Source organism: Anomaloglossus baeobatrachus, chromosome 6 (assembly GCF_048569485.1).
Source record: "Anomaloglossus baeobatrachus isolate aAnoBae1 chromosome 6, aAnoBae1.hap1, whole genome shotgun sequence".
NCBI classification, from domain to species: domain Eukaryota; kingdom Metazoa; phylum Chordata; class Amphibia; order Anura; family Aromobatidae; genus Anomaloglossus; species Anomaloglossus baeobatrachus.
This window is the reverse complement of record NC_134358.1, coordinates 473,885,501-473,912,756: the sequence shown is the minus strand read 5'-3', so window position 1 is coordinate 473,912,756 and position 27,256 is coordinate 473,885,501. Positions and strand designations below refer to the sequence as shown.

General features: G+C 52.3%; 1 protein-coding gene across 1 annotated transcript in view; it reads right to left on the bottom strand.

Annotated features, from left to right (window-relative positions):
- Nucleotides 1-4,898: 4,898 nt before the first annotated feature.
- The window catches only part of HNRNPA2B1 (heterogeneous nuclear ribonucleoprotein A2/B1), an 84,454-nt gene continuing 62,096 nt past the window's right edge, over nt 4,899-27,256 (bottom strand). The window contains exon 12 of the transcript XR_012724373.1: nt 4,899-5,040. The gene's annotated coding sequence lies outside the window, so the exon portion shown is untranslated. The remainder of the gene's footprint in view (nt 5,041-27,256) is intronic.

Genomic DNA, 27,256 nt, shown 5'->3' with positions numbered 1-27,256 from the left:
CAAAGCTTTTTATCCCATACTGCAGGGAGCTTCTTTATACAGATAGGACATTTTTTAATTTTTTCCACTCTGTCAGGTCTATCAGGCTTATCGGACTTGTCAGCTTTTTCTGACTTCTCAGGCTTCTCTGATTTTTCATTTCTGTCAGTTTTCTTGGTGGCCTTGTCCTCCTAGAAAACACAGACCATAGAGCCATAAATCCTCTGATGAGACCTATGTCCGAGGGACCATTCCCCTCCATACTCACAGTAGCAGGGGGCACACTGGGTTCTGCAGATGCAGCTGCAGCGGAAGACATGACAGGGAGCACGGTTGCTTACCATGATCTGATGTCTTCGTGGCAGCCCTTATGCAAAAGGGCCTGCCCCCCCAGTGACGGTGCACGTTCCCCGCCTCCCGCATCCGGTCCTGGGCAGGCCGTGTCACCGTCGGCGTGCCTCCACGCTGCCTCCGCAAACCGGAAGCGCTCAACCGGAAGTCCGCAAGTCCCGCCCCCGGGAGCACTTCCGGATCGCTCCGGCAGCGTGCATGCGGGAAGCGGCCGGCGGCTCAGGGAGGACGCCGGCCGGGGAGCTCAACAGCCTGCATCACCCCTCAGGAGGATCCGGAAGGCTGGAGCAGCGGTCCCCCACAGCGTGAGGGAACAGCAAGGGAGGAGCGGTGAAGGCCCGACCGATGCTGTCCGGCTTAAGGTAACAGGGGAAGAAGAAAAAGAAAAAAAAAAAAAAAAATATACTGTAGTTCGCCGGCCACCACAGCATTGGAGAAAAACAAAACCTCTCCATGCCCCATGGGGACAGGAAAGACACTGGCTGTGGGAGGTGGGAGGGTCCTTTTAAACCTCTTGAACTTCCTGTCCCAATTAGGGCGTGGAGAGACAACCTCCTATGCTGTCGTGGAAGGGACTAGAGAAAACTGAGCATCCCGTGTTCCCACGGGGGGTGTATAGCCAGAAGGGGAGGGGCCTTACACTTTTTAGTGTAATGCTTTGTGTGGCCTCCGGAGGCAGTAGCTATACACCCAATCGTCTGGGTCTCCCAATGGAGCGCCGAAGAAACATACTCTTTGTACGCTTGGGAAACCTGAAACGGAATTTCTCCTGCTGAGAAGTTGACTCCTCCACTGGAGGAGCTGTGGGAGAAATATCCAACATTTCATTGATGGACGCAATAAGATCATTCACTATGGCGTCCCCATCAGGAGTATCAAGGTTGAGAGCGGCTTCAGGATCAGAATCCTGATCAGCTACCTCCGCTTCATCATACAGAGAGTCCTCTCGCTGAGACCCTGAACATTGTGATGATGTAGAGGGGATTTCATAGCGGGCTCGCTTAGTCGGTCTGGGGCTGCGGTCCGTGTCAGAGACCTCACCCTGGGATCCATGAGACACCCCGGGAGGACATTGCTGTTCCAACTGAGGGGGACCAGGGTGCAATGATTGCACAGTGCCCATGGCTTGAGATGCCGGCCTGGACTGCAAGGCTTCTAATATCTTAGCCATAGTCTTAGAAAGTCTTTCAGTAAAAACTGCAAACTCCGTCCCTGTCACCTGGACAGTGTTAGCAGGTGGTTCTCCCTGGGCCACCCTTAGCAGAGGCTCCGGCTGAGAAAGTGCCACAGGGGCCGAGCATTGCACACAATGAGGGTCAGTGGAACCTGCCGGTAGTATAGCCGTACATGTGGCGCAGGCAGCATAGTAAGCCTGTGCTTTGGCACCCTTGCTTCTTGTGGACGACATGCTGTTGTCTCCTCTGAGCAATACAGGAGGGTATATAGCCAAAAATCAACAGTGCACCATACAGTGTAAAGTATAGTCTATAATCATATAATCTATAAGTACACTTCTGCACTAGTGGGGCCAGCACCACAGGTGCTGCTTACCGCCTGCGCAAAGCGGTTGTGTGGGCACCAGAATTCCTGCCTGGGTCTCCCTGAGCTTGTCTGTCCTCTCCAGCGTTAGCAGAGCTGAGAGGAATGGCTGCCGGCGTCCTGAGGAGAGGAGGGAGCCGTGGGCGTGACCCAGAAAAGTGCGGGAACTGGTGCCCCACTGTGCAGAGTGAGGGGGGTGGAGTATGCAAAGCATGCTCCAGCCCTCAGTGCTGCAGTGCTGTACAGCGTCCCGCCCTTCCCCTGACTGGCAGGGCTGGGGGCGGGAAGAAAAAGAGACTAGGCCGCAAAAGCCGGGGACTCGAGTTATAAGCGCGGCCGCCGTATAAGCGCGGTCGGCGCGGAAGTCCCCGGCGCACTAACAGTCCCAGCCGCGCCGCAGTGATAACCATGGCAGCGGCGGTCAGCGTGGCAGTCCCCCTACACGAACACACTCAGCGACGCTGAAGTGTGTAATGGCACAAACGCAGTCAGCGCTGCGGTCCCCGGTGCACTAGCACACCCAGCAATGCTGGAGTGTTGCTGTGCGCGGTCCCCACGGGGACACAGAGTACCTCAAAGTAGCAGGGCCATGTCCCTGAACGATACTCGGCTCCTATCCAGCAGGGTCCTCAGGAGCTGTGGATGGAGCACGGTCTCCTGTGCCTGGAGACCGATAGGATCCCACTTCACCCAGAGCCCTAAGGGGGATGGGGAAGGACAACAGCATGTGGGCTCCAGCCTCCGTACCCGCAATGGATACCTCAACCTTAACAACACCGCCGACAAGAGTGGGGTGAGAAGGGAGCATGCTGGGGGCCCTGTTATGGGCCCTCTTTTCTTCCATCCGACATAGTCAGCAGCTGCTGCTGACTAAGCTGTGGAGCTATGCGTGCATGTGTGCCTCCTTCGCACAAAGCATAAAAACTGATGAGCCCGTGGCAGCACGGGGGGTGTATAGGCTGAAGGGGAGGGGCTTTACACTTTTAGTGTAATACTTTGTGTGGCCTCCGGAGGCATAGCTATACACCCCAATTGTCTGGGTCTCCCAATTAGGAGCGACAAAGAAAAAGTTTATTACAGGCCAGTGTGATTAGATTAGACGTTATTGTAGGTTTGGGCGTCTTCAAAAGCTAATTTGGTCTCAACAGGATTTACGTGAAAATACAGTCTCGGCGTTACGATTGTGTTAGGCATGTGTAGGGTCTCTGGTTTCGTCTTTCGAGTGTTAAATTCTCTTATATAGAGTATAAGCCTTGCGCAAAGGCACCATACTATATGTTTAGGCACAGAACCGCCATTTTTATTAAAATACTTCAGTATATCTGTATGTAGATAACTCCCTACTAGCCGCGAGGGAGTCCCAGTAGTTGCACAATTCCCAGCGAATGAACAGACATACTTCTAGTCAGATAGAGATCCATTAATATGTAGGCTATAATTAAGAGTATTACCTTTCGTTAGGCCAATTCAGGATAGGGAGCAGTGCGAGCATCAATATATTGCCCAATTTTAGGGTTTCTTGTATGCCAGAGTTCTATAAAACTAGTTTTCTCCAATATTCCAGAAAGTGCAGATGGCCTACCAGAGTAATTTATCCCAATGAGGATGCAGGAAAGTACTAAAGTCCCTTACCAACAAAGTTAGAATCTCAGGAAGAATACCAATAAAACCGAGTAAGGCTACATGCGCACGCTGCGTTGTTTGCTGCGTTTTTGGCTGCAGTTTTGTTGTCAGAACTTTGACATTTGACTTCCCAGGAAAGTCTATGAGAAGTCAGATTTGCTGTGCGCACATTGCAGGTTATTTGTAAGCGTTATTTTTGTCAAAAGTTTGTGACAAGAAGCAGCATGTTCATTCTTTCTTGCATTATTGTCAACATTTGTCACCCATTGAAATCAATGAGAGCATCAAAAACGCAAGTGCATGCTATCAAATTGGTGCGTTTGGCATACATTTTGCATGCGTTTTACGCAGCTCAACAACTTAGTTCCAGAATGACAAAATCAATGCTGGAGTGATTTTGGCATGCCGGTGTCCGTGTGTCGGTGTCCATGTCGTGTCGTGTCGGTGCCCGTGTAATTGTAATTGCGCTCTCTCTCTCTTTCTCCCCAAGCACTACATACTCACCGATCACCGGCTGTCAGACTGCTCCCGGTGCCTCTCATCTTCTTCCGGACCTGCTCATTAGCCTCATACACATTGACTCCTCCCCCCATCTGTGATTGGTTGCAGTTAGACAGCTGTCACTCAGCATGGGGGGGCTCATCTGACTGCAACCAATCAAAGCCAGCTGCCAGCGTGAGCCGAGTGACATGCGAGGATCGCAGTACTCCCCCGTGTGGCCCCAGCCTAAAATGTACTTTGTCAAAAGTTTGTGACAAAAAAAAAAATGAAGCATGTTCATTCTTCCTGCGTTTTTGTCAACATTTGTCACAAAAACGCATGTGAAAAACGCAGCAAAAATGCACCTACAATTACAAGCGGTTTTTGTGACATTTCCAGGCTCTCTCTGACAAGGTGCAGTTTTTGAACACAAAAAGATGCAGCGTGCGCATGTAGCCTCACCATTTCAGCATAACCCTAGAGCAGGGTGGCAGCACATACTGCATATTGCAGCTAAAATACACTATATATTATAGATGGTAGACAAAATACAGACATATCTACCATCTGTATCAGAGGATTTGATACAGGAGAAAGGCATTGATCTGTGCACTTCTCAATGTACTCCATTTCAGAGGAGTGAGTGAGCTATGCATAGGCTATCCACTGCCTATGCATCAGGTGCACTTTATCTTTTACCAAACGTGTTTTAGAGCTGCATAATACAGCTGGCTGACAGTTTTAGATATGTTGAACTGCACAGCTTTTAGTTGCCTCCTCATTCCCGGAAATTCCAAGCAATGATGTCTATTTCTGTTGCCGTATTATTGGTGAGCATATCATTAGATTGCATGGTTCGTTAGGCAATGGAAGGAAATTTGGCGATACAGAACATACAGGTAATAACACCACACTTTAATTCAATCTATAAGAAAAATATAAAATTCTTTATTAAAAAGTCTACCACAGCTATAAAAATAAATTATAGACAATATCTTAAGATAGCATCCTGTCCGTCAAAAGTTGCTCCGTTATTTGAATTCCCCTCCAGATCTTCCACCACGTTACCTGCCAAACAAAACATGGTAATATTGTGTTACAGCAGCAGAGCTGGGAACCACAAACCCCATCACACCCAAACCCACAATTCTGCAGCGAGTTAGAATAAACTCTTCTCGTGTAATACTGCTCCTGGCTCAGTTCGGTATAAGCCCAGCACCAGCAGTTGTGTGATTAGAACTGTATTGACAAATTGTAAATAATACTTTGAGTCTTTCACTACAAATATTTTGAGCCATATGAAAAGACACATTGTGTTATGTGCTCCTATTAACAGCCAATCAAGTCTTGCAATACAAACTTTAGAAATTGTAGACTATAGATGTTAGGCTGCTTTCACACTACGTGTTTTTTTTTTTTAACATCCGTCATGAACGTTTTTTTACCGCAAAAACGGATAAAGTGCAAATGCGTTTTCATTTCAATGCATTTGCAATGGACTCGCGTCAACATGCGTTCACCTGCGTTATAGTGAGGATCCAGCGACTTGCAGTTTAACTTTAAAACGCTACTTGTAGCGTTTTTGAGCTGCGTCCAAGAAGGGAATTTTGTTACTTACCGTAAATTCCTTTTCTTCTAGCTCCTATTGGGAGACCCAGACGATTGGGTGTATAGCACTGCCTCCGGAGGCCACACAAAGCAATTACACTAAAAAGTGTAAGGCCCCTCCCCTTCTGGCTATACACCCCCAGTGGGATCACTGGCTCACCAGTTTTAGTGCAAAAGCAAGAAGGAGGAAAGCCAATAACTGGTTTAAACAAATTCACTCCGAGTAACATCGGAGAACTGAAAACCGTTCAACATGAACAACATGTGTACCCGCAAACAAACCAAAAATCCCGAAGGACAACAGGGCGGGTGCTGGGTCTCCCAATAGGAGCTAGAAGAAAAGGAATTTACGGTAAGTAACAAAATTCCCTTCTTCTTCGGCGCTCCATTGGGAGACCCAGACGATTGGGACGTCCAAAAGCTGTCCCTGGGTGGGTAAAGAATACCTCATGTTAGAGCTGCAAGACAGCCCTCCCCTATAGGGAGGCAACTGCCGCCTGCAGGACTCTTCTACCTAGGCTGGCGTCCGCCGAAGCATAGGTATGCACCTGATAATGTTTGGTGAAAGTGTGCAGACTCGACCAGGTAGCTGCCTGGCACACCTGTTGAGCCGTAGCCTGGTGTCGCAATGCCCAGGACGCACCCACGGCTCTGGTAGAATGGGCCTTCAGCCCTGATGGAACCGGAAGCCCAGCAGAACGGTAGGCTTCAAGAATTGGTTCTTTGATCCATCGAGCCAGGGTGGCTTTGGAAGCCTGCGACCCTTTGCGCTTACCAGCGACAAGGACAAAGAGTGCATCCGAACGGCGCAGGGGCGCCGTGCGGGAAATGTAGATTCTGAGTGCTCTCACCAGATCTAACAAATGTAAATTCTTCTCATACTGATGAACTGCATGAGGACAAAACGAAGGCAAAGAGATATCCTGATTAAGATGAAAAGAGGATACCACCTTCGGGAGAAACTCCTGAATGGGACGCAGCACTACCTTGTCCTGGTGGAAGACCAGGAAGGGAGCCTTGGATGACAGCGCTGCCAGCTCAGACACTCTCCGAAGAGATGTGATCGCTACCAGAAAAGCCACTTTCTGTGATAGTCTAGAAAGTGAAACCTCCCTCAGAGGCTCAAAGGGCGGCTTCTGGAGGGCAACTAGTACCCTGTTCAGATCCCATGGATCTAACGGCCGCTTGTACGGGGGTACGATATGGCAAACCCCCTGTAGGAACGTGCGCACCTTAGGAAGGCGTGCCAAACGCCTCTGAAAAAAGACGGATAGCGCCGAGACCTGACCTTTAAGGGAGCCGAGCGACAAACCTTTTTCTAACCCAGATTGCAGGAAAGAAAGAAAGGTAGGCAATGCAAATGGCCAGGGAGACACTCCCTGAGCAGAGCACCAGGATAAGAATATCCTCCACGTTCTGTGGTAGATCTTAGCGGACGTGGGCTTCCTAGCCTGTCTCATGGTGGCAACGACCCCTTGGGATAATCCTGAAGACGCTAGGATCCAGGACTCAATGGCCACACAGTCAGGTTCAGGGCCGCAGAATTCCGATGGAAAAACGGCCCTTGGGACAGTAAGTCTGGTCGGTCTGGTAGTGCCCACGGTTGGCCGACCGTGAGCTGCCACAGATCCGGATACCACGCCCTCCTCGGCCAGTCTGGGGCGACGAGTATGACGCGGCTGCAATCGGATCTGATCTTGCGTAGCACTCTGGGCAAGAGTGCCAGAGGTGGAAACACATAAGGGAGCCGGAACTGCGACCAATCTTGCACTAGGGCGTCTGCCGCCAGCGCTCTTTGATCGCGAGACCGTGCCATGAAGGTTGGGACCTTGTTGTTGTGCCGGGACGCCATTAGGTCGACATCCGGCCTTCCCCATCGGCGACAGATTTCCTGAAACACGTCTGGGTGAAGGGACCATTCCCCTGCGTCCATGCCCTGGCGACTGAGGAAGTCTGCTTCCCAGTTTTCTACGCCGGGGATATGAACTGCGGATATGGTGGAGGCCGTGGCTTCCACCCACATCAGAATCCGCCGGACTTCCTGGAAGGCTTGCCGACTGCGTGTCCCCCCTTGGTGGTTGATGTATGCCACCGCTGTGGAGTTGTCCGACTGAATTCGGATCTGCCTTCCTTCCAGCCACTGCTGGAAGGCTAGTAGGGCAAGATACACTGCTCTGATTTCCAGAACATTGATCTGAAGGGTGGACTCCTGCGAAGTCCACGTACCCTGAGCCCTGTGGTGGAGAAAAACTGCTCCCCACCCTGACAGACTCGCGTCTGTCGTGACCACCGCCCAAGACGGTGGTAGGAAGGATCTTCCCTGTGATAATGAGGTGGGAAGAAGCCACCACTGCAGAGAGTCCTTGGCCGTCTGGGAAAGGGAGACTTTCCTGTCCAGGGATGTTGACTTCCCGTCCCATTGTCGGAGAATGTCCCATTGAAGTGGGCGCAGATGAAACTGCGCAAACGGAACCGCCTCCATTGCCGCCACCATCTTCCCGAGGAAGTGCATGAGGCGTCTTAAGGAGTGCGACTGACTTTGAAGGAGAGCCTGCACCCCAGTCTGTAGAGACCGCTGCTTGTCCAGCGGAAGCTTCACTATCGCTGAGAGAGTATGAAACTCCATGCCAAGATACGTTAGTGATTGGGTCGGTGACAGATTTGACTTTGAGAAGTTGATGATCCACCCGAACGTCTGGAGAGTCTCCAGTGCAACAGTCAAGCTGAGTTGGCATGCCTCTTGAGAGGGTGCCTTGACCAGTAGATCGTCCAAGTAAGGGATCACAGAGTGTCCCTGAGAGTGCAAGACTGCTACCACTGCCGCCATGATCTTGGTGAACACCCGTGGGGCTGTCGCCAGACCAAGTGGCAGAGCTACGAACTGAAGATGGTCGTCTCCTATCACGAAGCGTAGAAAGCGTTGGTGCTCTGTAGCAATCGGCACGTGGAGATAAGCATCTTTGATGTCTATTGATGCTAGGAAATCTCCTTGAGACATTGAGGCAATGACTGAGCGGAGGGATTCCATCCGGAACCGCCTGGCGTTCACATGCTTGTTGAGCAGTTTTAGGTCCAGAACAGGACGGAATGAGCCGTCCTTTTTTGGCACCACAAAGAGATTGGAGTAAAAACCTTGACCTCGTTCCTGAAGAGGAACAGGGACCACCACTCCTTCTGCTCTTAGAGAATTCACCGCCTGCAGAAGGGCATCTGCTCGGTCGGGATGTGGGGAAGTTCTGAAGAACCGAGGCGGAGGACGAGAACTGAACTCTATCCTGTACCCGTGAGACAAAATGTCTGTTACCCACCGGTCTTTGACCTGCGGCAGCCAAATGTCGCAAAAGCGGGAGAGCCTGCCACCGACCGAGGATGCGGAGGGAGGCGGCCGAAAGTCATGAGGCAGCCGCCTTGGAAGCGGTACCTCCGGTTGCTTTCTTGGGGCGTGAGTGAGCCCGCCAGGAATCAGAGCTCCTTTGCTCTTTCTGAGTCCCTTTGGACGAGGAGAATTGGGGCTTGCCCGAGCCTCGAAAGGACCGAAACTTTGACTGCCACTTCCTCTGTGGAGGTTTGCTTGATCTGGGCTGGGGTAAGGAGGAGTCCTTACCTTTGGACTGTTTAATGATTTCCGCCAATTGCTCACCGAACAGTCTGTCTCCAGATAATGGCAAGCTGGTTAAACATTTTTTAGAAGCAGAATCTGCTTTCCATTCTTTTAACCACAAGGCTCTGCGCAAAACTACAGAGTTGGCGGATGCCATTGAGGTACGGCTCGTAGAGTCCAGTACCGCATTGATAGCGTAGGTCGCAAACGCAGACATTTGTGTAGTTAGGGACGCCACTGGCGGCACTGCTGGACGTATGAGAGAGTCCACCTGTGCCAGACCAGCTGAAATAGCTTGGAGCGCCCACACGGCCGCGAATGCTGGAGCAAACAACGCGCCGATAGCTTCATAGACAGATTTCAACCAAAGGTCCATCTGTCTGTCATTGGCATCTTTAAGTGAAGCCCCATCCTCCACTGCAACTATGGATCTAGCTGCAAGCCTGGATATTGGAGGGTCCACTTTTGGACACTGGGTCCAGCGTTTGACCACGTCAGGGGGAAAAGGATAACGTGTATCCTTAAGGCGTTTAGAAAAACGCTTGTCCGGATAAGTATTGTGTTTCTGGATGGATTCTCTGAAGTCAGAGTGGTCCAGAAAAGTACTCAATTTACGCTTGGGATACAGGAAATGGAATTTCTCCTGCTGTGCAGCTGCCTCCTCTGCAGAAGGGGCTGGGGGAGAAATATCCAACAGCCTATTGATGGCCGCTATAAGGTCATTTACCATGGCGTCACCATCTGGCGTATCCAAATTGAGTGCGGCGTCAGGACAAGACTCCTGATCACCCACCTCTGAGTCATCATATAGAGACCCTTCTCGCTGAGACCCTGATCCGCGTGATGACGTGGAGGGTCTCTCCCAGCGAGCTCGCTTAGGCGGACTGGGACTGTCATCGGAGTCAGAGCCCTCAGCCTGTGATGCCTGGGACCCCCTTGAGGGGGGCCGGGGGACATAGACACAGCGGTGTCCATGGTCTGAGCAACTGGCCTGGACTGCAAGGTTTCCAGGATTTTTGCCATAGTCACAGACATTTTATCAGCAAAAACTGCAAATTCTGACCCCGTCACCGGGGCAGGGTTCGCAGGCGACTCTGCCTGGGCTACCACCACCATAGGCTCTGGCTGACGAAGTGCCACTGGGACTGAACATTGCACACAATGAGAGTCGTTGGAGCCTGCTGGTAGATTAGCCCCACATGCTGTACAAGCAGTGTAAGCAGCCCTTGCCTTGGCACCCTTGCGTTTTGTGGATGACATGTTGTTGTCTCCCTAGAGTAATATAGGGTATACAGCCAAGAAGCGACCAAACAGTGCAGTATATATAAATATATATAAATATATCTGGTACAGCGAAAAACAGTACACAAATATAACACTGTGGCACTAGTGGGGCCGCACGTATGTGCTGCTTACCGCCCGCTTAGCGCGGGTGTGTGGTCGCCAGAAAACCCTAGCCTGGGTCCCCCAGAGCCTGCGTCCGTTCTCCAGCCAGACTGCATGTGTATAATGGCTGCCGGCGTCCTGGGGAGCTGCAAGCCTGGGGGCGGGCCTAGGGCGTGCACAGAGAAAAAGCGCGAAGCCTGTGTCCTACTGTGCTCAGTGAGAGGGCTGGAGCATGTAAATCGTGCTCCAGCCCTCGGCGCTGCCGATTGAACAACGTCTCTCCCCTACCCTGATTGACAGGGTGGGGGGCGTTAACGAAGCGGAGCTAGGCCGCAGAAAAAAACGGGAACTAAAGTTAGAAGCGCCGCCGCCGTAAAAGCGCGGTCGGCGCGTCCCCGGCGCACTACAAGTCGCAGCTGCGCCGCCGCTCCAGAGGCGGTCGGCGCGGCGATCCACACACATAAAGTCCCCCAGTAATCTGCGGGGACTATAAGCCCAGCGCACAGCGCTACAGTCCCCGGCGCACTAGCACACCCAGCAAGTCTGGGATGTGCGTGGCCTGTCATACGGGGACACAGAGTACCTGAAAGTTGCAGGGCCTTGTCCCTGAACGGCACTCCCGCTCCACATCCAGCAGGTTCTATGGGTCTGTGGATGGAGCCCGGCCTCAGGGCTTGGTGGCCGGTAAGATCCCACTTCCTCAGAGCCCCACAGGGGGATGGGGAAGGAAAACAGCATGTGGGCTCCAGCCTCCGTACCCGCAATGGGTACCTCAACCTTACAAACCACAAGTGGGGTAAGAAGGGAGCATGCTGGGGGCCCCATATGGGCCCTCTTTTCTTCCATCCGATATAGTCAGCAGCTACTGCTGACTAAACAGTGGAGCTATGCGTGGATGTCTGACCTCCTTCGCACAAAGCAGAAAACTGGTGAGCCAGTGATCCCACTGGGGGTGTATAGCCAGAAGGGGAGGGGCCTTACACTTTTTAGTGTAATTGCTTTGTGTGGCCTCCGGAGGCAGTGCTATACACCCAATCGTCTGGGTCTCCCAATGGAGCGCCGAAGAAATACTGTTTGTCACTGGATCCTGACTACACTGCATACAGCAAACGCATGTGAACGCTGGCATGCTGATACACAGGATCCTGCTTGCTCTACTGAGCATGCCCAGAAACCAGCCTGGCGTGATCAGTCTCTACCCCTCCCTCTCTCCCCCCCGCTTGAGAGCGGCGGACGCTCGTAACCAAGGTAAATATCGGGTAACCAAGCAAAGCTCTTCGCTTAGTTACCCGATGTTTACCTTGGTTACATGTGCAGGGAGCAAGCAGCCCGGCTCCTAGCAGCTACGGACGCTCGTAACCAAGGTAAATATCGGGTATCCAAGCAAAGCACTTCGCTTAGTTATCCGATGTTTACCTTGGTTACCAGCGTCCGCAGCTGTCAGATGCCGGCTCCCAGTCTATCACGTTCCGTTACCCTCACTCCCGATCACAACTCCAATGCCCGCCCATAAACTTCAAGTGACAGGATCCTGCAAAATAGCACATGCGTTTGAATGCGTTTTTCTTTGTAAAAACAGGATCCACTTTTACACCAAAAAAAACATTCATGACACATGTTAAAAAAAACGTAGTGTGAAAGCAGCCTTAACCAGATTTTTTTGTTTTCTCCTGTATCTCACAGCAGGGACTCTTAGGGTATTGTTCACACGCGGCCTCTTTTTTCTTTTTAACCACAAAGATGCAGCATTTGTCTCAAAAAAACGCCCCACGGCAAAAAAGAAGGGAATTTTGTTTACTTACCGTAAATTCCTTTTCTTCTAGCTCCTATTGGGAGACCCAGACAATTGGGTGTATAGCTTCTGCCTCCGGAGGCCACACAAAGTATTACACTTTAAAAAGTGTAACCCCTCCCCTCTGCTATACACCCTCCCGTGCATCACGGGCTCCTCAGTTTTGGTGCAAAAGCAGGAAGGAGGAAACTTATAAATTGGCCTAAGGTAAATTCAATCCGAAGGATGTTCGGAGAACTGAAACCTTGGACCAAAAAAAACAACAGCCTGAAGGGAACAGGGGCGGGTGCTGGGTCTCCCAATAGGAGCTAGAAGAAAAGGAATTTACGGTAAGTAAACAAAATTCCCTTCTTCTTTGTCGCTCCATTGGGAGACCCAGACAATTGGGATGTCCAAAAGCAATCCCTGGGTGGGTAAAAGAATACCTCGATAAAGGAGCCGAAAAACGGCCCCCTCTTACAGGTGAGCAACTGCCGCCTGAAGGACTCGCCTACCTAGGCTGGCATCTGCCGAATCATCGGCCTGCACCTGATAGTGTTTCGTGAAAGTGTGCAGACTCGACCAGGTAGCCGCCTGACACACCTGCCGAGCCGTAGTCTGGTGTCGCAATGCTCAGGACACCGACGACTCTGGTAGAATGGGCCTTCAGTCCAGCAGGAATCGGAAGCCCAAAAGAACGGTAAGGTTCAAAAATCGGTTCCTTGATTCACCGAGCCAAGGTTGACTTGAGAACCTGAAATCCCTTACTCTGTTCCGCGATAAGGACAAGAGCGCATCAGACCGGCGCAGGGGCACCGTGCGAGAAATGTAGAGCCGGAGTGCCCTCACCAGATCTAATAAATGCAAATCCTTTTCACATTGGTGAACTGGATGCGGACCCCAAGAGGGTAAGACGAAACGGGGATACCTTAGGGAGAAAGGCCGGGACCGGACGTAGAACCACCCTATCCTGGTGAAACACCAGGAAGGAGGCTTTGCATGACAGCTCTGCCAGCTGAGATACTCTTCTGAGTGATGCGACTGCCACTAGGAAGGCCACCCTTTGTGAAAGAAAGAGGGCAAGGCAGACGGCCAGGGGGTAAACCCTGATCAGAGCACCAGGATAAGAAGCTCCTCCAAGTCCTGTGAGAGATCTTGGCGGACGTTGGTTTCCTGGCCAGTCTCATGGTGGCAATGACATCTGGAGTTATCCCTGATGACGCTAGGGGCCACCACACAGTGAGGATAAGAGCTGCAGAATTCAGAAGGAAATATGGCCCTTGAGGCAGCGAGTCAGGTCGGTCAGGGAGTGCCCACGGTTGACCCACCGTGAGGTGCCCCAGATCCGGGTCCCACGAACACCTCGGCCAGTATGGAGCAACGAGGATGGCGCGGCGACAGTCTGACCTGATCTTGCGTAACCCTCTGGGCAGTAGTGCCAGAGGGGAAATACATAAGGCAGTCGAAGCTGCGACCAGTCGTGAACTAGCGCGTCTGCCGCCAGAGCTCTGTGATCCTTGGACCGAGCCATGAATGCCGGGACTTTGTTGTAGTGTTGAGACGCCATTAGATCGACATCCGGCGCTCCCCAACGGTAACAGATCTCTAGAAACACGTGCGGATGAAGGCCATTCCTCTGTGTCCATGTCCTGGCGACTGAGAGAAATCTGCTTCCCAGTTTTCTACGCCCGGGATTTAAACTGCGGAGAAGTTGGAGGCTGTGGCTTCCGCCCACAGCCGCATCTGCCGAACTGCTCGGAAGGCTTGACGACTGCGTGTGCCGTCCTGGTGGTTGATGTACACAACCGCCTTGGCGTTGTCCGACTGAATTCGGATTCGCCTGCCGTCCAGCTACCGCTGGAACACCTTTAGGGCTAAATCCACTGCCCTGTTTCCCAGAACATTTAACCGAGGGGAGGACTCTGTCGGAGTCCAGGTTCCCTGAGCCGAGTGGTGGGGAAAGACCGCTCCCCACCCTGACAGACTCGCGTCCGTCGTGACCCCAGCCCCGGCTGGGGGCCGGAAGGATTGTTCCTTCGCCCAGGAAGTGGAAAGAAGACACCACTGAAGAGAGGTTTTGCTGCAAGGGAGAAAGAGACGGTCATGTCTAGGGACGTCAACCTCCTTTCCCATTAGCAGTGTCCGAAAGATCGGACGCAGACAAAACTGCGCAAGGGAACTGCCTCCCTTGCTGTCACCATATTCCTGGGACAGTGCATGAGGCGCCTCAAGGGGTGACTGGGCCCGAAGGAGAGATTGCACCTCTGTCTGTAGTGAACGCTGACTATGCAGCGGAAGCTTCACTATCGCTGAGAGTATAAAACTCCATCCCGAGATAAGTCAGTGATTGGATCGGTGTCAGCTTTGACCCTGGAATTTCGATGAACTACCCGAACCCCTGGAGAGTCTCCAGAGCAATGGTCAGGTTGTGTTGACATGCCACCCAGGAGGGTGTGTTGACTAGAGGATCGTGCAGGTAAGTGATCACCGAGTGGCCCTGTAGGACCGCCACCACTGCTGTCATGACCTTGGTGAAGACCCGTGGGGCTGTCGCCAGGCCGAATGGCAGTGCTACGAACTGAAGGTGTTCATCCCTAATGGTGAAACGCAGAAAGCGGTGAAGCTCGGGTGCGATCAGCACATGGAGATAAGCATCCTTGATGTCAATGATGGTAGGAAGTCTCCTTGTGACATCGAGACTTCAGAGTGTTCGGCTCACTCTGGGGGCGGAGACGTTCTGAAGAAACGAGTCGGAGGGGGAGAGTAGAGCTGTATCTTGTAACCGTGAAACAGCATGTCTCTCACCCATCGGTCTTGGACTGCGGCAAGGACGAGACTGTCTAGTAACTTCATCCAATTGCTCGCCAAACAAACGGTCGCCATAAAATGGCAAACCGGTTAAGAACTTCTTGGAAGCAGAGCCTGCCTTCCATTCACGTAGCCACCTGGCCCTGCAGACTGCTACTGAATTGGTGCTACTGCTGTACGGCTCGCAGAGTCCAGGAACGGCGTTCATGGCGTAGAACGAAAAAACCTACGCCTGAGAAGTGAAGGACACAACCTGCGTGGCAGAGTTATGTGCAACCGCAATAATCTCAGTGGAGAAGCTGAGATAGGTTGGAGTGCCCTCACGGCTGCGAAGGCTGGAGCAAAAGATACGACTATGGCTCCATAGATGGATTTCATCATAAGCTTTATTTGCCTGTCAGTGGCATTCGTGAGAGATGGACCTCTGCCCCTAATACTACGGATCTAGCCGCCAGCCTAGAGACTGGAGGATCCATCCTGTGACACTGAGCCCCACCGTTAAGCACGTCAGGGGGGGAAAGGTAACGCGTGTCAATAAGGCGCTTGGTAAGCGCTTGTCCGTCAAGTTCTGTGTTACTGGACGGCCCCTCTGGAGTTAGAGTGATTGAAACACGCACTCCTGATGAAGTCGGGGAAGGTTCCCAGCGGGCCCGCTTAGCCTATCAGAGGCCGCGGTCCGTGACGGAGTTTTCACTGTGGGAACTGGGTGTTACCCCAGGATGTTGTACCGACTCAGATGGGCCCGGGAGCGATGAACTCACAGCTCCCTGGCCCTGTGGTATCGGTCTGGACTTCAGTATCCTAGCAGACCCCCTGTCCATAGACTGAGTCCTGTGATGTGAAAGCTATTCAGAGATTTGCTGATTTCATCATGCAAACTCTGTCGCTGTCATCCGTGCAGCCCGTAATATAGCCGCACAAGAGGTTACAGCCAGTGCCCTGGCTCCCCCAAAAACAATAATGCTGCCGAACAGTGAAATCATATACCATATAAACATATATACATATACATTATATATATATATATATATATATATATATATACACTGCGGCACCAAGGGGGGGGGACAACACTGAAAAACTGGTGCCCCCCAGTGCTCAGTGAGGGGGAAGGAGGATACCAACGTATGCTCCAGCCCTCCCTGCCGACGTCCAGTCGGCCGTCCCGTCGTTACCCCTGACTGGCAGGCCCCAGAACGGGAGTATATGGCACTAGGCCGTAAGAGCCAGGAACTAAATTTAAAAACGCAGCCGGCAGACATGGCGCGGTCGGCGCGTTAGTCCCAGTCTCACAAACCAGTCAGCAACCGCTGCGGCGTTTGTAACACAGATGCTGCATGCACTGTCCCTCAGGGAACCCAGAGTACGTTATGATGCAGGGCTCTGTCTGTGGGAATCCGGTGGTCTATAGTGATCAGTGAGGGGGGGCGGAGGACAGCGAGGTGTGCTCCAGCTCTCACTGTCGGCAACATACCGACCATCCCGCCCTTCTCCCTGACTGGCAGGCTCAGGGGCGGGCGTTTCACACACTAGGCCGCAAAAGCCGGGAACTAAAGTAAAAACCGCGGCCGGCAAACAGGCACGGTCGGCTCGGTAGTCCCGGACAAAAAATGCACACCGCAGTCGCAGCTGCGTCTGAGGCCAAGGTGCTTCATGCACCGTCCTAACGGGGACACAGAGTACCTGTAGATGCAGGGCCATGTCCCTGACGATACTCTGTCCGGCAGGGGCTGCGGATGTGGCTTGTAGCCACCAGATTCTCTGCCCCGGGTCTCCCTCAGCTGCAGCCAGAAGTTGCTGAAAAACATGGCTGACGGCGTTCTCTGAGGAGGAGGGAGGCGTGGGCGTAGTCACAAAAAGTGCGGGAATCTGGTGCCCCAGCGTGGGTAGTGAGGGAGGCAGAGGACAGCTCAATGTACTACAGCCCTCACTGTCGGCGTCATACCGACCGTCCCGCCCTTTTCCCTGACTGGCAGGTCTGGGGGCGGGAGAATCCCATACTAGGCCGCAAAAGCCGGGGACTAAAGTGAAAATCGCGGCCGGCCGGCAGTGCACGGTCGGCGCGGTAGTCCCGGACCCATACGCCCGCCGCAGTCGCTGCAGCGTCTGGGCCTAAGGTGCTTTATGCGCCGTCCCAACGGGGACACAGAGCCCTGGAATATGCGGTACTAGAGTTATAAGCGCGGCCGGCAACAAGCGCGATCAGCGCGGTAGTCCCGGCGCACTAACACGCCCAGCAGTGCTGCAGCGTGTGTGACACAAGCGCTCCATGCGCCGTCCCCAAGGGGACACAGAGTACCTCACAGTAGCAGGGCCATGTCCCTGACGATACTCAGCTCCTGTCCAGCAGATTCCCCAGGGGCTGCGGAGGGAGCACGGTCCCAGTGTCTGGAGACCGATTATGGATCCCACTTCACCCAGAGCCCTGCAGGGATGGGGAAGGAAAACAGCATGTTGGCTCCTGCCTATGTACCCGCAATGGGTACCTCAACCTTAACAGCACCGCCGACCAGAGTGGGGTGAGAAGGGAGCATGCTGGGGGCCCTATATGGGCCCACTTTTCTTCCATCCGAAATAGTCAGCAGCTGCTGCTGACTAAGTTGTGGAGCTATGCGTGGATGTGTGCCTCCTTCGCACAAAGCATAAAAACTGAGGAGCCCGTGATGCACGGGAGGGTGTATAGCAGAGGGGAGGGGTTACACTTTTTAAAGTGTAATACTTTGTGTGGCCTCCGGAGGCAGAAGCTATACACCCAATTGTCTGGGTCTCCCAATGGAGCGACAAAGAAAACGCAATAATTTTTGACACGTTTCTCCCAATGTGTTTAAGTCAAATCTATTGACTGGAATGGCTCAAAAACGCTGGAAGAAACCGCAAAAAGAATTGACCTGCTGCACCTTGGGTGAATCGTCAAAAACGCAGCAAAGAAAAGATGCTCAGTGCGGACAGCAAAATACAAATTACAAACTTTGCTGGGAGAAGGAAATGCATGCAGTTTGGTGCATCTTTGTGACCTCAAAAATCCACCACAAGATGCCCTGTGTGAACTTAGCCTTACTGAGGTGACTTTGCACTGTTTTCTCGCCCTCCCTAGCTTTTTCCCCATAATAAAACATTTTATGTGCATTCTCTGGAGCGCAGTGAAATTGTCCACACGTATTATAAAAGGCTCAAGCCTGGTCTGCTAACAATTCCACTAATATAGGAACCTAAAATATAGTCTATATACAGAAGACTGCATACAGCGGTCACTGTCAATCAGGGATAGGACTGACCACTGGACTGAAAATCCCAAAAGAGCTGAGATTTACAGTGAATCTCAGCAGGTTCTTGCTACGTAATCAGAGAATAGCACAAGTTTTCAGTGATTTGTCACTGTCTGGGTACTGTTCAAATACATGAAAGTTTTATCACAAGGATACCATCACTGCCCAGAACTACAGCTCACGTGAGACCTTGTCTGACCACTCTGATAAGCAACTCAATACCACTATACAATGTTCACAAAGTTGAGAGCAGAGTTAGCCTTCTGAGCTCTGCTACTTCTAAAAACTGCCACAACTGCTGCACCCAGTAAACAAAGTGATACATTGATAGAATTAGGGGCCATTTTCCTACATCATGCTGCTCTCAGATTAAAGGGAACCCGTCACCTATAATATGCGTTCTGACCTATCACCTCCAGACCCATCCCTGTGTTATAAAATTGTATAATATGAAAGTAATAAACGTTTTATTACCTTCATATTTCATATGTAAATAGCAGGGAATGTGGTCGCAGGGGCGGCGCCTTGTAATATGGATGTCTGCATATTTCCGTGGTTTCACGCCCCTGTGGGCGTGATACCATGGAGCGACGTCCCCGTCGCTCATTCTATCCTGCGCGCATTGCAGCAAGCTTCTCTTCCAGGTTCTCCTTGTCCGTTTCAAAACGTGCACTGCGCATGCACAGTGCACGTCTGAAGCCGGCAATTCAACACCCGGAAACAAAGCCTGCTGCAATGCGCGCAGGTAAGAAGGAGCGACGGGGACGTCGCTCCATGGTATCACGCCCACAGGGGCGTGATACCATGGAAATATGCAGACATCCATAGGACAAGGCGCCTCCCCTGCGACCACATTCCCTGCTATTTACATACAAAATATGAGCTAGGACAGCAGACCATCATATCTGTATACTCCTGTGCACTCCCCATCCCAGGAGATGTGGTATGATCATGCCATGTCCATGTACAGTCAGACACAGCCATTACACAGTACATATCAGGGACGCATACAAGATCTCAGCACACACACACACACATATATATATAAAAAAAAATATTATATAATATATTATATATACACACATTATACACACACACACACACACAGTATCTCTCATATCACATCTATTTTTTTTTTTGTAAACACAAATTGTTTAAATTTATTACTCCAAGATCTATTGATTAAAGTCAACTGTAAAATGAACTTTGTTCATGAGAAGAAGGGAATTTTGTTACTTACCGTAAATTCCTTTTCTTCTAGCTCTTATTGGGAGACCCAGACGATTGGGTGTATAGCACTGCCTCCGGAGGCCACACAAAGCAATTACACTAAAAAGTGTAAGGCCCCTCCCCTTCTGGCTATACACCCCCAGTGGGATCACTGGCTCACCAGTTTTAGTCCAAAAGCAAGAAGGAGGAAAGCCAATAACTGGTTTAATCAAATTCACTCCGAATAACATCGGAGAACTGAAAACCGTTCAACATGAACAACATGTGTACCCGCAAACAAACCAAAAATCCCGAAGGACAACAGGGCGGGTGCTGGGTCTCCCAATAAGAGCTAGAAGAAAAGGAATTTACGGTAAGTAACAAAGAAGGGAATTTTGTTACTTACCGTAAATTCCTTTTCTTCTAGCTCTTATTGGGAGACCCAGACGATTGGGGTATAGCTACTGCCCTCCGGAGGCCACACAAAGCACTACACTAAAAAGTGCAAGGCCCCTCCCCTTCTGGCTATACCCCCCCCGTGGTATCACGGGTTCTCCAGTTTTAGTGCCAAAGCAAGAAGGAGGAAGCCAATAACTGGTTTAAACAAATTAACTCCGAATAACGTCGGAGAACTGAAAAACCGTTCAACATGAACAACATCTGTACCCGCAAACAACAAAAAAATCCCGAAGGACAACAGGGCGGGTGCTGGGTCTCCCAATAAGAGCTAGAAGAAAAGGAATTTACGGTAAGTAACAAAATTCCCTTCTTCTTCAGCGCTCTATTGGGAGACCCAGACGATTGGGACGTCCAAAAGCTGTCCCTGGGTGGGTAAAGAGATACCTCATGTTAGAGCTGCAAAACAGCCCTCCCCTACGGGGATGTCACTGCCGCCTGCAGGACTCTTCTACCTAAGCTGGCATCCGCCGAAGCATAGGTATGCACCTGATAATGTTTGGTGAAAGTGTGCAGACTCGACCAGGTAGCTGCCTGGCACACCTGTTGAGCCGAAGCCTGGTGTCGCAAAGCCCAGGACGCACCCACAGCTCTGGTTGAGTGGGCTTTCAGCCCTGAAGGAACCGGAAGCCCCGCAGAACGGTAGGCCTCTAGAATTGGTTCTTTGATCCATCGAGCCAGGGTGGCTTTAGAAGCCTGCAACCCCTTGCGCGTACCAGCGACAAGGACAAAAAGTGCATCGGAACGGCGCATGGGCGCCGTGCGGGAAATGTAGATTCTGAGTGCTCTCACCAGATCTAGCAAACGTAAGTCCTTTTCATACCGGTGAACCGGATGAGGACAAAAGGAAGGCAAGGATATATCCTGATTAAGATGAAACGAGGATACGACCTTAGGGAGAAACTCCGGAATGGGGCGCAGCACTACCTTGTCCTGGTGGAACACCAGGAAGGGAGCCTTGGATGACAGAGCTGCCAGCTCCGACACTCGCCGAAGCGATGTGATCGCAACAAGAAACGCCACTTTCTGTGACAGGCGAGAAAAGGAAACTTCCTTCAAAGGCTCGAAAGGCGGCTTCTGGAGAGCAACTAGTACCCTGTTCAGATCCCATGGATCTAACGGCCGCCTGTACGGGGGCACAATATGACAGACCCCCTGCAGAAACGTGCGCACCTTAGGAAGACGTGCTAGACGCTTCTGAAAAAACACGGATAGTGCCGAGACTTGCCCTTTAAGGGAGCTGAGCGACAAGCCCTTTTCCAACCCCGATTGCAGGAAGGAAAGAAAGGTGGGCAATGCAAATGGCCAAGGGGATACTCTCTGTGCAGAGCACCAGGATAAGAAAATCTTCCACGTTCTGTGGTAGATCTTAGCAGACGTCGACTTCCTAGCTTGTCTCATTGTGGCTACGACTCCTTGAGATAATCCTGCGGACGCTAGGATCCAGGACTCAATGGCCACACAGTCAGGTTCAGGGCCGCAGAATTCTGATGGAAAAACGGCCCTTGGGACAGTAAGTCTGGTCGGTCTGGCAGTGACCACGGTCGACCGACCGTGAGATGCCACAGATCCGGATACCACGATCTCCTCGGCCAGTCTGGGGCGACGAGTATGACGCGGCTGCAATCGGATCTGATCTTGCGTAACACTCTGGGCAAGAGTGCCAGAGGTGGGAAGACGTATGGGAGCCGGAACTGCGACCAATCTTGAACTAATGCGTCTGCCGCCAGAGCTCTTTGATCGCGCGACCTCGCCATGAATGCCGGGACCTTGTTGTTGTGCCGGGACGCCATTAGGTCGACGTCCGGCACTCCCCATCGGCGACAGATTTCCTGAAACACGTCCGGGTGAAGGGACCACTCCCCTGCGTCCATGCCCTGGCGACTGAGGAAGTCTGCTTCCCAATTTTCTACGCCTGGGATGTGAACCGCGGATATGGTGGAGGCTGTGTCCTCCACCCACATTAGAATGCGCCGGACTTCTTGGAATGCTTGCCGACTGCGCGTCCCTCCTTGGTGGTTGATGTATGCCACCGCTGTGGAGTTGTCCGACTGGATTCGGATCTGCTTTCCTTCCAGCCACTGTTGGAAGGCCAGTAGGACAAGATACACTGCCCTGATTTCCAGAACATTGATCTGAAGGGTGGACTCCTGCGGAGTCCACGTCCCCTGGGCCCTGTGGTGGAGAAACACTGCTCCCCACCCTGACAGACTCGCATCTGTCGTGACCACTGCCCAGGATGGAGGCAGGAAGGATCTTCCCTGAGACAATGAGGTGGGAAGGAGCCACCATTGTAGAGAGTCCTTGGCCGTCTGGGAAAGAGAGACTTTCCTGTCCAGGGACGTTGACTTCCCGTCCCATTGGCGGAGAATGTCCCATTGAAGTGGGCGCAGATGAAACTGCGCAAAGGGAACTGCTTCCATGGCTGCCACCATCTTCCCGAGGAAGTGCATGAGGCGCCGTAAGGGGTGCGACTGGCCTTGAAGGAGGGATTGCACCCGTCTGTAGGGACCGCTGCTTGTTCAGCGGAAGCTTCACTCTCGCTGCTCGAGTATGAAACTCCATGCCAAGATACGTTAGCGACTGTGACGGTGACAGATTCGACTTTGGAAAGTTGATGATCCATCCGAACGTCTGTAGAGTCTCCAGCGTAGCATGTAGACTGAGTTGGCATGCCTCTTGAGAGGGTGCCTTGACAAGTAGATCGTCTAGGTAAGGGATCACCGAGTGTCCCTGAGAGTGCAAGACTGCTACCACCGCCGCCATGACCTTGGTGAAGACCCGGGGGGCTGTCGCCAGACCGAATGGCAGAGCTACGAACTGAAGATGGTCGTTTCCTATCACAAAACGTAGAAAACGTTGATGTTCTGTAGCAATTGGCACGTGGAGATAAGCATCTTTGATGTCTATTGAGGCAAGGAAGTCTCCTTGAGACATTGAGGCAACGACAGAGCGGAGGGTTTCCATCCGGAACCGTCTGGCGTGCACATGTTTGTTGAGCAGCTTTAGATCCAGAACAGGACAGAACGAGCCGTCCTTTTTTAGAACCACAAAGAGATTGGAGTAAAACCCTCGCCCTTGTTCCTGAGGCGGTACAGGAACCACTACTCCTTCCGCTCTTAGGGAGTCCACCGCCTGCAGCAGGGCATCTGCTCGGTCTGGATGTGGGGAGGTTCTGAAGAACCGAGCTGGAGGACGAGAACTGAACTCGATTCTGTACCCGCGAGACAAAATGTTTGTCACCCACCGGTCTTTGACCTGTGACGTCCAAATGTCGGAAAAGCGGGAGAGCCTGCCCCCAACCGGAGATGCGGAGGGGGGGGGCTGGAAGTCATGAGGTAGCCGCTTTGGAAGCGGTTCCTCCATTTGCTTTCTTGGGGCGTGCGTGAGCCCGCCAGGAATCTGAGACTCTTTGCGTCCTCTGAGTCCCTTTGGACGAGGAGAATTGTGTCTTGCCCGAACCTCGAAAAGACTGAAACCTCTGCTGCCATTTTTTCTGCTGAGGTTTGCTTGATCTGGGCTGGGGTAAGGAAGAGTCTTTACCCTTGGACTGTTTAATGATGTCAGCCAATGGCTCGCCAAACAGTCTATCTCTAGATAAAGGCAAGCTGGTTAAACATTTTTTGGAACCAGCATCTGCTTTCCAGTCCTTTAACCACAAGGCTCTGCGCAAAACTACCGAATTGGCGGACGCCATTGAGGTGCGGCTGGTAGATTCTAGGACCGCATTGATAGCGTAAGACGCAAACGCAGACATCTGCGAGGTAAGGGACGCCACTTGCGGCGCCGCTGGATGTATGATAGCATCCACTTTTGCTAAACCAGCTGAAATAGCTTGGAGTGCCCATACGGCTGCGAATGCTGGAGCAAACGACGCGCCGATAGCTTCATAGACAGATTTTAACCAAAGGTCCATCTGTCTGTCATTGGCATCCTTAAGTGAAGCGCCATCCTCCACTGCAACTATGGATCTAGCTGCAAGTTTGGAAATCGGGGGGTCTACCTTTGGACACTGGGTCCAGCGCTTGACCACATCAGGGGGGAAAGGAAAACGTGTATCCTTAGAACGTTTAGAGAAACGCCTTTCTGGATGAGCGTCGTGTTTCTGGATTGATTCTCTGAAGTCAGAGTGATCCAAGAAAGCACTCAATTTACGCTTGGGATAGAGGAAACGAAACTTCTCCTGCTCTGCAGCTGCCTCCTCTGCAGAAGGAGCTGGGGGAGAAATATCCAACAGTCTATTGATGGCTGAGATAAGATCGTTTACCATGGCGTCCCCATCCGGGGTATCCAGATTGAGAGGGGTTCCAGGATAAGACTCCTGATCACTCTCTTCAGACGCATCACAGGGCGACTGATTGCGCTGAGACCCTGAGCAGTGTGATGACGTTGAGGGTCTTTCCCAGCGAGCTCGCTTAGGGTGGCTGGGGCTATCATCTGAGTCATAATACTCAGCCTGGGAAGCCGGGGACCCCCTTGCAGTCTGGACTAATTCCAACTGAGGGGGATTAGAGGACAGAGACCTCGCCGTGTCCATAGACTGAGCCCCAGTCATGGATTGCAAAGTTTCAAGGATCTTTGCCATAGTCACAGACATTCCATCAGCAAAAACTGCAAAGTCTGTCCCTGACACCGGGGCAGGACTTACAAGCGTCTCAGCCTGGGTCACTACCCCTCCGGACTCCGGCTGGCGAAGCAGCACCGGATCTGAGCATTGCACACAATGGGGGTCTTTGGAACCTGCTGGTAGAGCAGCCCCACATGCAGCACACGCAGTGTACACAGCCCTAGCCTTGGCAGCCTTGCGTTTTGTGGATGACATGTTGCTGCCTCCTCAGAGCGATCTGGGGTATCCAGCCAGGAAGCGACCATACAGTGCAAGAAATAACTAAATATATATATCTGGTGACACAGTACACCAATACACACTGAGGCACTAGAGGGGCCAGCTGAAATGCCGCTTACCGCCCGCTTAAGAGCGGGTGTGTGGTCGCCAAAAGCCCCCTAGTCCAGGTCTCCCAGAGCCTTGCGTCCTTCCTCTAGCCAGACTGCATGTAATGGCTGCCGGCGTCCTGGGAGAGGAGGGGGGGCGGGCCCTGGGCGTTCCTGACTAAGAGCGGGAAGCCTGCTTCCCTCTGTGCCTAGTGAGAGGGCTGGAGCATGTAAATCAGGCTCCAGCCCTCGTCGCTGCTGCGAAACAGCGTCTCTCCCCTACCCTGATTGACAGGGTGGGGGCGGGAACGAAGCGGAGCTAGGCCGCAAAAGCCGGGGACTGGATTTATAAACGCCGCCGCCGTAAAAGCGCGGTCGGCGTGTCCCCGGCGCACCACAAGTCACAGCAGCGCCGCCCGGTCCAGTGGGGGTCGGCGCTGCGTTCCCACAACACAAAGTCCCCCAGTAAACTGTAGGAACACTAACTCCAACGTTACGGTCCCCGGCGCACTACAACACCCAGCCAGCCCGGAGTGTGTCTGTGCCTGCCGGGGACACAGAGTACCTGTATGATGCAGGGCCATGTCCCTGATTGTACTCCTGCTCCGTATCCATCAGGTGCTATGGGTCTGTGGATGGAGCCCGGCGTCAGAGCTTAGAGGCCGGCAGGATCCCACTTCCACAGAGCCCTACAAGGGGATGTGGAAGGAAAACAGCATGTGGGGCTCCAGCCCCTGTACCAGCAATAGGTACCTCAACCTTACAACACCATCCACGGGTGAGAAGGGAGCATGCTGGGGGCCCTATATGGGCCCTCTTTTCTTCCATCCGAAATAGTCAGCAGCTACTGCTGACTAAAATCTGTGGAGCCATGCGTGGATGTCTGACCTCCTTCGCACAAAGCTTGAAAACTGGAGAACCCGTGATACCACGGGGGGGTATAGCCAGAAGGGGAGGGGCCTTGCACTTTTTAGTGTAGTGCTTTGTGTGGCCTCCGGAGGGCAGTAGCTATACCCCAATCGTCTGGGTCTCCCAATAGAGCGCTGAAGAAATTCCCTTCTTCGGCGCTCTATTGGGAGACCCAGACGATTGGGACGTCCAAAAGCTGTCCCTGGGTGGGTAAAGAAATACCTCATGTTAGAGCTGCAAGACAGCCCTCCCCTACGGGGAGGCAACTGCCGCCTGCAGGACTCTTCTACCTAGGCTGGCGTCCGCCGAAGCATAGGTATGCACCTGATAATGTTTGGTGAAAGTGTGCAGACTCGACCAGGTAGCTGCCTGGCACACCTGTTGAGCCGTAGCCTGGTGTCGCAATGCCCAGGACGCACCCACGGCTCTGGTAGAATGGGCCTTCAGCCCTGATGGAACCTGAAGCCCCGCAGAACGGTAGGCTTCAAGAATTGGTTCTTTGATCCATCGAGCCAGGGTGGCCTTAGAAGCCTGCGACCCTTTGCGCTTACCAGCGACAAGGACAAAGAGTGCATCCGAACGGCGCAGGGGCGCTGTGCGGGAAATGTAGATTCTGAGTGCTCTCACCAGATCCAACAAATGTAAATCCTTCTCATACCGATGAACTGCATGAGGACAAAACGAAGGCAAAAAGATATCCTGATTAAGATGAAAAGAGGATACCACCTTCGGGAGAAACTCCTGAATGGGGCGCAGCACTACCTTGTCCTGGTGGAAGACCAGGAAGGGAGCCTTGGAAGACAACGCTGCTAGCTCAGACACTCTCCGAAGAGATGTGATCGCTACCAGAAAAGCCACTTTCTGTGATAGTCTAGAAAGTGAAACCTCCTTCAGAGGCTCGAAGGGCGGCTTCTGGAGGGCAACTAGTACCCTGTTCAGATCCCATGGATCTAACGGCCGCTTGTACGGGGGAACTATATGGCAAACCCCCTGTAGGAACGTGCGCACCTTAGAAAGTCGTGCTAGACGCTTCTGAAAAAAGACGGATAGCGCAGAGACTTGCCCTTTAAGGGAGCCGAGCGACAAACCTTTTTCTAACCCAGATTGGAGGAAAGAAAGAAGGGTAGGTAATGCAAATGGCCAGGGAGACACTCTCTGAGCAGAGCACCAGGATAAGAATATCCTCCACGTTCTGTGGTAGATCTTAGCAGACGTGGGCTTCCTAGCCTGTCTCATGGTGGCAATGACCCCTTGGGATAAGCCTGAAGACGCTAGGATCCAGGACTCAATGGCCACGCAGTCAGGTTGAGGGCCGCAGAATTCCGATGGAAAAACGGC